A 13,579-nucleotide genomic window follows, 5' to 3' on the forward strand; every position below is an offset into this window, starting at 1 on the left:
ACAAAGCCAGGTAGCATAATAAATTTTGCCTTTTAAAGGCAAAATTGATAAATGATAACATGGCTGATGCTATCCTTGTTCAAAACCATTAGCAGCTCCACTTTTGACTTGCTGTGTCTTCAAACCAGCCCTACGTCCATTTGATTGCTTCAGTGATAACACAATTTTCTTCTTTCCCGGATGTCCAAATGTTGGGCAAGCCTGGGAATCACAAAGGCAGTGGTTGAGAAAGTGACCTGGGTAACGCGGACAGAGGAAGAACTTCCCAGCTCTCACTCCCTGCATTGAATTGTATCCTCAAAGACTACTTATGGCAATGCTAACCTCTACATCTGTGTATTACTGTCCTGTGAATGCACCAGTCTTAGACAATGTAATCTAATATGCAATTAATTTATTAAGGTCACATAGTGGTATCCTAACCTTAATGATTCCGAGTTACACGAAGAATAGCATATATAAAAGAGAAACACATAGTGGGGGGCGGCGGGGGAAGTCCTGTGAGGATTGCCAAGAACTCAAAAATGTCTGAGGCAGAAATCAATACAACCGAGGCCCCAGTTTGAATTTTTAGCCCCCAGAACTGTGGGAAAGTTAGTTTTAGGTTGTTTTTTTTTTTTAAGGCATCTAGGAGTCATAGGTGATGATGTAAATAGTTTAAGTGCTCAACTACTAGAAAGGTTGGCTGTTCAATCCCACCCATAGGTACCTTGGAAGACAGGTCTAGCAATTTGCTTCTAGAAGTTCACAGTCTTGAAACCCTATGAAGTAGTGCTATTCTGTCGCTGGTTGTAGGTGGCACTGAGACAGCTTCGACTCATGGTAATCCTGTGCCCAACAGCAAGACACACTGCCTTATCCTGCACCCTCCTCACAGTGGTATGACTGAGCTCACTGCTGTAGTCGCACTTCTTCAGATCCTCTTCTGAGCACGAGATCTTTCTCCAGGCACGGACTTGCCTGAGAACACGTCTCATCACTTTCCAGGCATATTCTGGCTCTACTTAGTTATTTGTTTTTCTGGTAATCCATGATTATTTTCAATCTATTTCACCAAGACCATAATTCAACTGCATCAATACTGTCTGAGTTAGTTTATTGTACAAACCTGGCCAAGAAACACATGTGGGATTAATAGAAGGGCAGAGGAATAAAAGGCTCAGTGAGCCTCGCCTTTCTAGTTCTTGGGTCTCTTTCTTTCTTATGGTCGCACCAGGGTGCAGCTGCCTTAGTCAGTTCCCTGCTTCAGCTGGCAAGGCTCACTTCCTGCCAGACATCCCCAAGGAGAAGCCACATGGATCTACCCCGATGCAGCCCTGGGCGCTGGAGCACCCGTGTGGAGACCCCTGCCAGCGCTAAGATGCTTACACATTCACTGATTCGGCTTTCCTCCCGCAGTCGGCATTGTTGTGTCTGTTTTGTGAGATGGAGGAGGACTTTGTGGATTGGTGTCGGACATATGGGTCAATGCGTTAATGTTGGACTTGTGGGTCTGGGCAGCACTGGGTTGGGATATTTTCTTGATGCGCACTTAACCTTTACATAAAACTCCCTCTTTTACGTGAGTTTCTATGGATTTGTTTCTCTAAAGTACCCAGACTAGCACACTGTCCAAGTCTTCCTTATGCATATTTTTACAGGCATCTGAGACAATAGCTTATATCATGACTTGGGTTGGGTGCATTTAATCCTCAAAGTGATGTCATTGCTTAATACTTGAAAGCTTTCTTTTGCAACAGACTTACACAATGCAAAGCATCATTTGACTTCATGACTGCTGCTTCTATGATCTAAGTAAAATGAAATCAGTGGCCACTTCAATCTTTTCTTCATTTATCGTAATATTATTTATCAGGCCAGTGGTGAGGATGCTTGTTTTCTTTAGCTTGAAGTGTAATCCATACGAAAGGCTATAGACTTTGATTATCAGTGTTTTAAAGCCTCTTCACTTTTAGCAAGCAAGGTTGTATCATCTGCATATTGCAGGTTGCTAAGGAGCCATCTCCCATTCCTGATGTCACTTTTTCTTTTTAAAATGTTTTTATTGGGGGCTCTTATATCTCTTATCACAGTCCATACATTCATCCAGTGTGTCAAGCACATTTGCACAGATGCCGCCTGATGTCACTTTCTTCTTCATAGCTCATTTTCTCAGATTAAGACTGAATGAGCGTGGTAAAAGTACACAACCCTGCTGGCACTCTTGATCATGCATTTCGAACATCATCCTGGTTTTAAATCATGCAGCACCCCCTTGTTCTGTCTGAGCAGCCACCTGTCGGTCTATATAAAGGTTCCACATGAGTACAATGAAGTGTTCTGGAATTCCAATGCTTTGCAATGCTTCCCACAGTTTGTTATGATCCATACAGTCAATTACCTTTGCACAGTCAATGAAACACAAGTAAACATCTTTCTGGTATTCTTTGCTTTCAGCCCAAATCCATTTGACATTAGCAATGATATCCCTCATTCCATGTCTTTTGAATCTGGCTTGAATTTTTGGCAGCTACCTGGCATTGTCCACTTGCAACTGCTTTTGAGTTATTTACAGTAAAATCCTACTTGCATGTGATAATAATGATGTTCTTCAATAATTTCCACATTTAACTGAATCACCCCTCTTTAGCATGGGAACAAATATAGATCTCTTCACCAGTTGGCCAGTCTTACAAATTTATTGGCATAGACTTGAGCACTTTCAGTGCTTTATCTATTTTGTTGAAATAGTTCAATTGGTATATCATCAACTTCCAATTCTTCACTAATATCTTCAGTGCAGCCTGGACTTCTTCTTTTCATACCACCACTTCTTGATCATGGAGTACCTCTTGAAATGGTTGAAGGTTGACTAGTTCGTTTTGGTACAGTGACTCTGTGTATTCTTCTTCTGTTCTTCTGATGTTTCCTCTACCATTCAGTATTTTGCCCCTGGTATCCTTACATCACCCCTTGCCTGCGGTGGCTGTGTGTGGCTGTGAAGCTGAAAGCTGTCACTGGTGTCTCAAATGCCAACAGGATCACCCGAAGTGATCAGGTTTCAACAGAGCTTCCAGAATAAGAACAGAAAACGATGATGGAATCAGCTGCCTACTTTGGAGGAAGTAGTTGCTAAAAACCATATGCATCGAATCAAAACACTGTCACCTACTGCAAGCCTAATGAATGGAGGCAGAACATTGTCAGAGATAGTGCTGGAGGATGGAAGGCACTCAAAATATGACTGATGAGGGACTGCTTTCTCAAAGTACAGTTGACCAGGGTCACATGAATGGATTAAGCCTGTGGGAATGGAGCCTTAGGAGCTTCATTTGCTGATGGGGCATAACTAAAGGTAAGAAGAAACAGCTGAAAAAAATCCAATAATAAGAACTTGTAATCTATGAAGTATGAAACTAGGGTGATTGGAAGTTTTCACAATGAAATTGAATGCATAAAAATCAATATACAAAGCACGAGTGAACTGAACTGAACTGGTATTGGCCATGTTGGATCCAAAAACCATATGGTTAACTCTACTGGGAATGACATTATCAAGAGGAATGGTGGTGCATTCTTTGTCAGAAAGGACATTTCAAAATCTATTCTGAAGTACAGTGCTATCTGTGATAGGATTATATCTATCCACCTTCAAGGAAATTCAGTCAATACAATTATTATTCATTTTTAAAGATCATTTTATTAGGGGCTGCTACAGGTCTTATAACAATTCACACATCGATTGTATCAAGCATATTTGTACATATGTTGCCGTCATTATTTTCTAAACATGTACTTTCTGTGGAGCCCTTGATATCAGTTCCTCTTTTTTCCCTCCCTCCTGACTCCCACCCTGGTGACCCCTTGATAAATTATAAATTATTATTATATTCGTATCTTAACACTGACTGCTGTCTCCCTTCCCCAACAGTTTCTGTTGCTCATCTCCTTGGGTGGTGGTGGTTATGTGTTGATCATTACAATCAATTCCCCCTTCCCACTTCCCTCCCCCCAATTCTCCCTACCCCGCAAGTATCACTGCTCCCATTTCTGTTCCTAAGGGGTTTATCTGACATGGAGTTCTGTGTTGTGAGCTCTTATCTGTACCAGTATACATGCTCTGGTCTAGCCCCAAGTGACAGGCAGGATTAGGGTCATAATAGTGTGTGTGTGTGTGTGTGTGTGTGTGTGTGTGTGTGTGTGTCGGGGGGGTGTTGAGGAAGCCTCAAGGAAGCAGAGGAATATTGTGTGTTTCATAGATTTCATACTTTGCTGTGGTTGACTCATACCATCCTCAGGACCCTTCTGTGGGGGATGTTCCATTGTCTACAGATAGGTTTTGGGTCTGTTATTCAAATTTATGTACTAACCATGAAAGCTAGTGATGAGAAAATTTAAGAATTTTACCAACATTTGAAGTTTGAAATTGATCAAATATGCAATCAAGATGCATTGATGATTACTGGTAATTGGAATGCAAAAGTTGGAAGCAAAGCAGAAGGAAGAGTAGTTGGGAAATATGGTCTTGGGTATAGAAATGAAGCTGGAGATCGCATGAGAGAATTTTTCAAGGCCAACAGCTTGTTCATAGCAAATACCTTTTTCAACAACACAAATGTAGACTGTACACATCGACTTCCTCAGATGGAATGACTGAAATAAAAATGGACTTCTGTGGGCAGACATGATGGAAAAGATCAGTAGCAGCAGATAAACCCAGGCCAGGGATCGACTGTGGAAGAGATCATCAGTTGTTCATATGTAAGTTCAGGTTGAAGATGAAGAAAACTTTAAAAAGACCACAAGAGTTAAACCCCCTCCCTGGGGGACAGACAACAGAAAAGTGGGTGAAAGGAGACGTCGGACTGTGTAAGATATGACAAAATAATAACTTAAAAATTATCAAGGGTTCAGGAGGGAAAGAGGAGTGAGGAGGGAAGAGGAAAATGAGGAGCTGATGCCAAGGGCTTAAGTGGAGAGCAAATGTTTTGTGAATGATGAGAGCAACGAATGTACAAATGTGCTTGACACAACTGATGCATCTTTGGATTGTGATGAGTTATATGAGCCCCCAATAAAATGATTTAAAAATAAATAAAGGGATGGTTTAACAGGAAAAAAAAGAGTTAAAATATGGCCTTGAGTCTCTCCCAGTTGAATTTTGAGAATATTTCAAGAATAGATTTGCTTCATTGAACACTGACAGAAGACCTGATGAGCCATGGGAGGACATCAAGACCATCATTCATGAAGAAAGCAAAAGAAAAAAGCAGATGTCAGAAGTGCAAGGCTTAATAGAGCCTGCTAAGAAGCAAAGTTCTCCCATGCGTGCCCCTGAGCAAAACCTATAAAGTTCTGCCGCAAAGCTGATCCTATGAAAGGTCTGCACAAACAGGAAAGAATGTGCCTGTGTCAGAAATCAGTGAATCAAGGACAGTGAAGATCACAAAGGAATCAGGGAAACATTAACGATGACTAACAAAAATGACTACCTGGTTATGACACCGATTGGTCAAGAAAACCTTAGCCTGTATTTTCCACCCCAGAGGGGCCAATCCCACTCCTCATTTCTGTCTAGTATGTAAGGACACTAGTCCCTGATGTGTTATTCAGCCTCAGCCCATTGGCAACCAGATGTTAAATAAATTTCTTTCTTTGCTAACACTTGGTCTCGTGCCTCAGTCAAGTCCATTTTCTGAATCTTACAAGAAGAGACCATAGACTAGCTAAAGCAAATGGACGAAATGATGAAGTCTAAGAGCTGGTAGCAATTGTACAACACTGCTTGAGGTGATTGAACTAAGGGATGCTATGACATCTGTATTTTCTCCCAATAAAATGGTTTTCAAAAAAAGAAAATGTCAAAGGGCAGCTCAAGAAGATAAAGCCAAATACTATAATGAAATATACAAAGCCGTAGAATTAGAAAACCAGAAGGCAAGAACGCACTCACCATAACTTAAACGGAAAGAACTCAAGAAAAATTTCAAGCCTCGAGTTGTGATATTGAAAGAGTCTATGGGCAAAATATTGAATGATGCAGGAAGCATCAGAAGAAGATTGAAAAAAAAACACACATTGTCACTGTATCAAAGAGAAGGGGTCAACATTCCACCCTTTCAAGAGGTAGCATATGAGCAAGAGCCAATGATGCTGAAGAATGAAGTTCAAGCTGCATTGAAAGCATTAGCCAAAAACAAGGCTGCAGGAATTGATGGGATACCCATTGAAATGTTACAATAGGCTGATGAAGTACTGGAAGCACTTACTTATGTATGCTAGGAAATGTAGAAGACAGCTACCTGGCTAACTGACTGGAAAACATCTATATTTGTAAAGATTCCAAAGAAAGGTGAGCCAAAAGAATACTCAAGTAAAATTTTGCTTAAGATCATCCAACAACTGTTGCAGCAATACACTGTCAGGGAGCTGCCAGAAGTTCAAGCCAGATTCAGAAGTGGACTTTGAACATGGGCTCTCATTGCTGATGTCAGATGAATTTTGGCTGAAAGCAGGGAATACCAGAAAGATGTTTACTTGTGTCTTCCTGACTGCGCCAAGGCATTCCACTGTGTGGATCACAACAAACTCTGGATAGCCTTGAGAATGCCAGTTCCAGAACACCTGATCATGCTCATGTGGAACTTGTACATGAATTAAGTGGCAGTTATGAGAACAGAACAAGGGAATCCTGCATGGCTTAAAATAAAAAAGGTGTGCATCAGTGTTGTATTCTGTCACCATAATTATTCAATCTTTATGTTGAGCAACTCATCAGAGAAGCTGGATTATATAAAGAAGAATGAGGCATCAGGCATCAGAGGAAGGTTTATTAACAACCTGCAGTATGTAGATGATACAACCTTGCTTGCTGAAACTGAGGAGGAAAATCCAGTACTGCAGCTTTGTTGGATTACAATTCATAGATTTGGTCTGGTTTATTTAGATCTGAGGGATCCTGGTGACACAGTTGTGAACGCACTCAGCGGCTAACTGGAAGGTCAGTGGTTTGAGCCCTTCAGCTTCCATTGTTTCTGTTTTCATCATGTTTCTTATTGGTCAAATTGTGAGGAATTTTGTTTTCTTTAGGTTGAAGTATAATCCGTAATGATTCTAGGAATACCGTACTGTTATATTCTGCAGTTATTTTGCATTAGAATGTATGGTTGCATTGCTTTATTTTAAATTGACTGGAATAATTCTTCTGTGTGGGTAAGCCATCAGCTCAATTCATGTAGTTTTTTTTTCATTTGCTTTCAATGTTAAGATTGCATTGTCCATTTTGAGGAGCTCTGGTGGTCTAGTGGTTACGAGTTGGGCTGCGATCTGCATGATCAGCAGTTTGAAACTACGAGCAGCTCCATGTGAGAAAGACTGAGATTTCTACTCCCTTAAACAGTTACCTTCTCGGAAACCCACGGGGGATCGCTAGGAGTCAGCACTGACTAGATGGCAGTGACCTTGGTTTGCTTTCCATGTTGAGTTATAATTTTGTGCCATAGTCACTGACTCCTTAATCCAGGTCAGGTAAGTCGCGCCTCATCCCAGTCTTTCCCTCTCTTCTCTTATAGGTAGTCATTTGACTTATTTTTGGCTTATCCGTCCCATTTAAAGATATACGTGTATGCAAATATATAGCTTTTCTTTTAATATAAGCTACCATATTGGGCACATTATTATGCTGTATACACTTCACAGCAGTATATACATACATATAAGCAATCCTTTTTCCTATTCATAGTTCTAGAATACGCCACTGCCAGCTCTGCAGGCGTATGACTTGGTGGAACACAGGCCTCATTGAAGGTTCGGTTTATCTCCCTCTGGGCTTTTGGCTTCCTGTAGAACCCAACGTCCCAAACAACATCAGGTGAACCTGGTTAGCCCATTTTACAGATAGAGAGATGGAGAGACTTTAAATAACTTGCTCAAGATCATATGGCTAACAAATGAGAAATTAACATTGTTGATTTCTCAGAAATGGCCGTTGGTTTACTCCTCTTTACGTGTTTGCAACAATGAACTCAAGCATAGACACAAGTATGAGGATGGAGCAGGATGGGATACTGTTTTCTTCCCGTTGAATGTAGGATCACCTGCTGTGTGTTTGAACAGACTCCACAGCACCAACAATAACAGCAAGGGTCTGAAAGTTCTGGAATCTTTCCATTTCAGGAAGGAAAAAACAAGCAAAAAACAAAACTCAGGGCCATCAAGTGAGTGGTGAATCATAGCAACCCTAGAGGACAGCGTAGCGCCGCCCCTGTGGCTGCTGAGGCTGTGACTCTATATGGAAGTAGAATGCCCCATCTAACTCCCTTTTGAGGAAGAGTAGACAAAAATTCATTCCCGGTCAAGGTTCCTGGACAGAACCTGGTCACTTGCCTTGTTGAGGTGAGCTACTTCCCTGAGGTTTGTACTCAGGACAATGGACAGTGAGGAATTCACAAATCTCTTCTCTTTGCTGTTTAGGACACAGAGGTCAGCTTTCTTTGTTTTCAGATGTAGCAAAGACCTTGTGGTAATGGAAAGGGCTAGCCCTGCTGGTGCAATGGTTAAAGCAGTTAGCTGTTAACTCAAAGGTCAGCTGTTTTAACCCACTAGTTGATTCTTGAGAGAAATCCACAGGGGGCCACTATGAGTCACCATTGATTCCATGGCAGGGAGCTTGCTTTGCTTTCCATTTTGAGGTATAATTTTGCTCCTCTGCTCTCCTAAGGATGTACAGCCTTGGGAGCATGATAGTGGGACAAGAGGAAAGTAAAAGGAAATAGAGGAGAGAGCTAGGAGGCAAAGGACATTTATAGAGGTCTAAATAAAGGCATGTACATATGTAAATATATTTATTTATGTGAATGGGGAAATATATCTATGTGCCTATATTTATAGGTTTAGTGTTAAAGTAACAGATGGACATTGGGCCGCCACTCAAGTATTCCCTCAACACAAGAACACTTTGTTCTAACAATCCGACATTACATGATGCTCACCTCCCTGACACAATTGCTGAAGACAAAGTGGGTGCATAAGCAAATGTGGTGAAGAAAGCTGATGGAGCCCAGCTATCAAAAGATATAGCATTGAGGGTCTTAAAGGCTTGAAGGTAAACAACCATTTAGCTCAGAAGCAACAAAGCCCACATGGAAGAAGCACACCAGCCTGTGTGATCACGAGGTGTCAAAGGGGATCAGGTATAAGGCATCATCAAAACAAAAAATCATATCACTGTGAATGAGGGAGGGTGCAGGGTGGGAACACAAAGCCCATCTGTAAGCAACTGGACATCCCCTTATGGATGGGTTGTGGGGAGGAGTTGAGCCAGTCAGGATGCAGTGTAGTAACAATGAAACATACAACTTTCCTCTAGTTCCTAAATGCTTCCTCCCTCACCCCCCCCTCCCCCGACTATCATGATCCCAGTTCTAAAATCTGGCTAGACCAGAGGATGTACACTGGTACAAATAGGAACAGGAAACACAGGGAATCTAGGACAGATGATCCCTTCAGGACCAGTGATGAGAGCGGCGATACTGGTAGGGTGGAGGAATGGTGGGGTGGAAGGGGGGAACCAGTTACAATGATCTACATATAATCGCCTCCCTGGGGGATGGACAGCAGAAAAGTGGGTGAAGGGACACGTCAGACAGTGTAAGATATGATAAAATAATAATAATTTATAACTTATCAAGGGTTCATGAGGAAGGGAGGAGCAGGGAGGGAGGGGGAAAATGAGGAGCTGATGTCAGTGGAGAGCAAATGTTTTGAGAATGACGAGGGCAATGAATGTACAAATGTGCTTTACACATGAGTTGTATGAGCTCCAATAAAATGATTAAAAAACATATGTACAGCCTTGGAACCCATGGGGCAGTTCTACTTTGTCTTACAGGGCCCCTATGAGTGGAATCAACTCAACGGGAAAAACCAACAACAGCACTAGATGTGCTGTGCTTTCCTACACTTCACACATCACTGATGAAGCATTGGCTGGTGGTAAATAGCCAGAAAGACTTCTTAACCTAAGCAATGGTTGCCCAAGATACTCTTGACATTGTGTTTATCTTTTATCCTTCATCACTGTAAGCGCTCCTTAAATACATTTGTCGTTGTTTAATGGCTACTTAAGATATATTTTAAAAATCATTTTATTGGGGGTTCGTACAACTCTTATCACAATCCATACATCCATCCATTGTGTCAAGCACATTTATACATTTGTTGCCATCATCATTTCAAAACATTTTGAATACTTAAGATGTTATGCCAACTGAATCGAGTGATTATAAGCTGGGCCTCTTAGAAATACTAACACCCAACAGACTGATTTCTACAACAGAATCTCATGTAGTAGATCACAATGGGGAGAACGTAATGCATCTCTTACCCACTCCAGCTCTTCTGCTTGTGTCCATATAGCTAGGAACATGAAACCAGGAAGGTGCTAAGTGAGCATGGGATCCGAACAGGTACAGCTCTACCTCACAATACAGACCCACCTCTCCTGACCACGCTCCTAGGGCTAATGTCCTTTTCCTTGGGGCCAATATTCCTCACACTTCAATCTATTGAAAACCACCGTTATGATTTTTGCATTCTGCTTACCAATATGCACTTATTTGCTTCAAGTGAATAAAACTTTAAAAAATGGGATATTTCCGTTCATTCTCCTAAGCAATTATATCCCTAAAATCATAGATTTGATGTGCTAGTGATAATTTCCTGATGCAGATTAAAATACGCACTGAAGAGAAATACTAACTTAACTATCTAAATGAAAATTGCCCATGAACAATTTGCCATTCTGAACCCTACTTCTTCTGACTTTTCCTCTTAGAGATGTATCAGCACCATGGTCGTGTAAAACAGTTTATTGTCAGTGCACGAAGGTTTACAGAGCAGATCGGTGTTCTCCACAACCATATATATTTTGTTTGGTCAGTGACTGCAATTTCCACACGGTCACATCACAGTCCATTTCTTCCCAGTTTCCTCTTATTCTTTCTCCTCCCCCTTTCTGAGCTTTGCCTTTGGGTATAGCCTTCTCTTCTGATCACAGGTGGTGGATTAGTCTAAGGGTGTTTACCTCTCCTAACAGACTTGCTATTGTTTGGTTGAAATGTGAGCCCCTGGAGGGGGGTGGTGTTCATTTTCAGACCTGAACAAGCAGGATAGTATCCTGAAGAAACAGTTCCCACTTCTGTCCTTCTCCACTTCCTGGCCATTTTTGGTGTTGATTTTATGTGACTGAATCTTTTCTATTTGTCCCTGTCGTAGGCAACTGCAACTTTGATCATATTTTGTATGTAGTTATATGCACAGTACATTCACAAATACTTATTTATAAAAACCAAACAAAAATGTCACTGCCATCGTGTCAATTCTGACTCATGGTGACTGTATAGGAAGGGGTGGAACTGCCCCTATGGGTTTCCAGCACTAACTCTTTACCGGAGCAGAACGCTCAGTCTTTCTCCAGATGAGGGTCAGGTGACTTTGAATTGTGGACCTCGTGGATTCACTGCCCAATGCATAACCACGGCATTACCAGAGCTCTTCTGAAAGATTTATCATACCTAAAAATGATCACCTACCGCCCCCATTTGAGGGAGGCAAGTTTACGGCTAATGTGGAATTAAAACATGTTTGGACAGTTTTGACTTGGTGCTAGGCACAGTCTTCATGATGAAGTAATTATGATTGGAGTAATTAGGAGGGAATGTGGAAAACACAGAGACAAATAGTTTTATCTGCTCTAACTTTTCCAAAGTGTGAAGAATTTTACTACTATAACCTTTGATTTGATTTTGCAAGTGTGAAGCACTGCTGAGAAAAATCTTGCTCTTATTGTATGAGATTTAGATAGAGAAACTATATATTAAAAAGGGGTTAGCTTTCTAGTGAATCATTTTTTGAGACAAGGTTTTAAAATTTCATTTACCACCATCATTCCTTAAACTGAGTTCTTTGAGACTTGGTTTATCTTATCTTACTTCTGCACTTAGCAAAGTACTTGACAGATAGCAGGTGTTCATTTATAGCCAAATCAACAACTAAATAATTACCTATTTCCCCCTATTTTACAGTGTCTTACCACTATTAAGATCTAATTCCAAGGGCTCAAGTAAAAAAAAAAAGTTTTGGAAATGATGATGACAACATATGTACAAATGTGCTTGGTACAATTGATGTATGGATTATTATTAGTGCTATAGGAGCCTCCAATAAAATGATTTTTTAAATAAAATAATAAAAAAACCAATATTCCAGAAAAAAGTACATTGATTGCAGGTAAAAAAATTAAAGGAAATACAATCCTAAAAAAAAAAAAAAAGGCCAGAGACCAGCTGAAAATATAATATACTGACTTTATTTTCTTGGGTCATATATATAAAAGAAAATGTGTTTCCAGAATTATATCAGTCCCTTTTTCATTCTTTATGTTCAACTTTTAAAACTACATTACTTTTGCCCATTAATTATTTACGTTTTCTTAATACTGAACATGAATTCTCATAATTCACATTTTCTTAGCCAAAGATTGCTTAGTAATAAATTACAGATATTGAATTTCTTTTCATAAAGAACCATTTCATTGTAATATCTGAAAGTAACTATATACACATAACACACACTTCATTTTTAAAGAAAAACGACTAATAGAATTTTCCCATGATCTTTTGGAAACTTACACAGGAACCCTGGTGGTGTAGTAGGTATGTGTTGGGCTGGGATCTGCATGGCTGGCAGTTTGGGTCCACCAGCTCCTTGGGAGAAAGACTGGGTTTTTACCCTCACTGACCTATAGGCAGAGTTTTGTTGTTTTCCATTGGAATTGACTTGATAGTCATTGATTTGACTTTCTGATATGTGTGTGTACATTTGCATATATACTATTATATCTCAATCTGTAGAGCCAAAGAGTGGCTGCCACAACTCTAAGCACCAGACTTCGCTCTGTTGGACAGACTCATTTTTAGTTGTAAAACTTTCTAACTACCTATTGGCAGATACTGTCTGCTAAGTGTTTTAGGGATGTTTCTTTTTCCCAAAACACCTCATTTAAACCTCGTTTAACTATCTTTAGAGAACTTGTCAAGTTTGGAGAAGCATGAAAATATCCTGTTTTCCGTACTTAAAAACCATTTAAAAATTATTCTACCCACACAATTTTGTATCCTGCTCTTCTTGTTTAACATATATTTCCCATGAATTAAAATTTTAAAAGAACAGGCATTCCAAATCGAGGTAAGAACACATCAGAGGGCCCTGGATCACACCAGGAGCAGATTGGTGGCTCTTTCCTTTACATACACAATGATGATTTAAGGCATGAGACCCTGCAAGGGTCTTAACACAAAACAAAACAACAACAACAACAAAACCCACTGCGATTGAATCAATTATAGGACAGAGTCAAACTACCCCGTTGCACTTCTAACACTGTCAATTTTTACACAAGCAGAAAGCCTCATCCTTCTTGTTCAGAGCTGTGGTAGGTTCCAACAGCTGACGTTGGCTGGCAGTCCAACATGGAATCCACTACACTACCAGGGCTACTAGTGCAAATTTGCTCTTTAAGTATGCATTATTAAAAATATAG

The sequence above is a fragment of the Tenrec ecaudatus genome, chromosome 2 (assembly GCF_050624435.1).
Source record: "Tenrec ecaudatus isolate mTenEca1 chromosome 2, mTenEca1.hap1, whole genome shotgun sequence".
Lineage (NCBI taxonomy): Eukaryota > Metazoa > Chordata > Mammalia > Afrosoricida > Tenrecidae > Tenrec > Tenrec ecaudatus.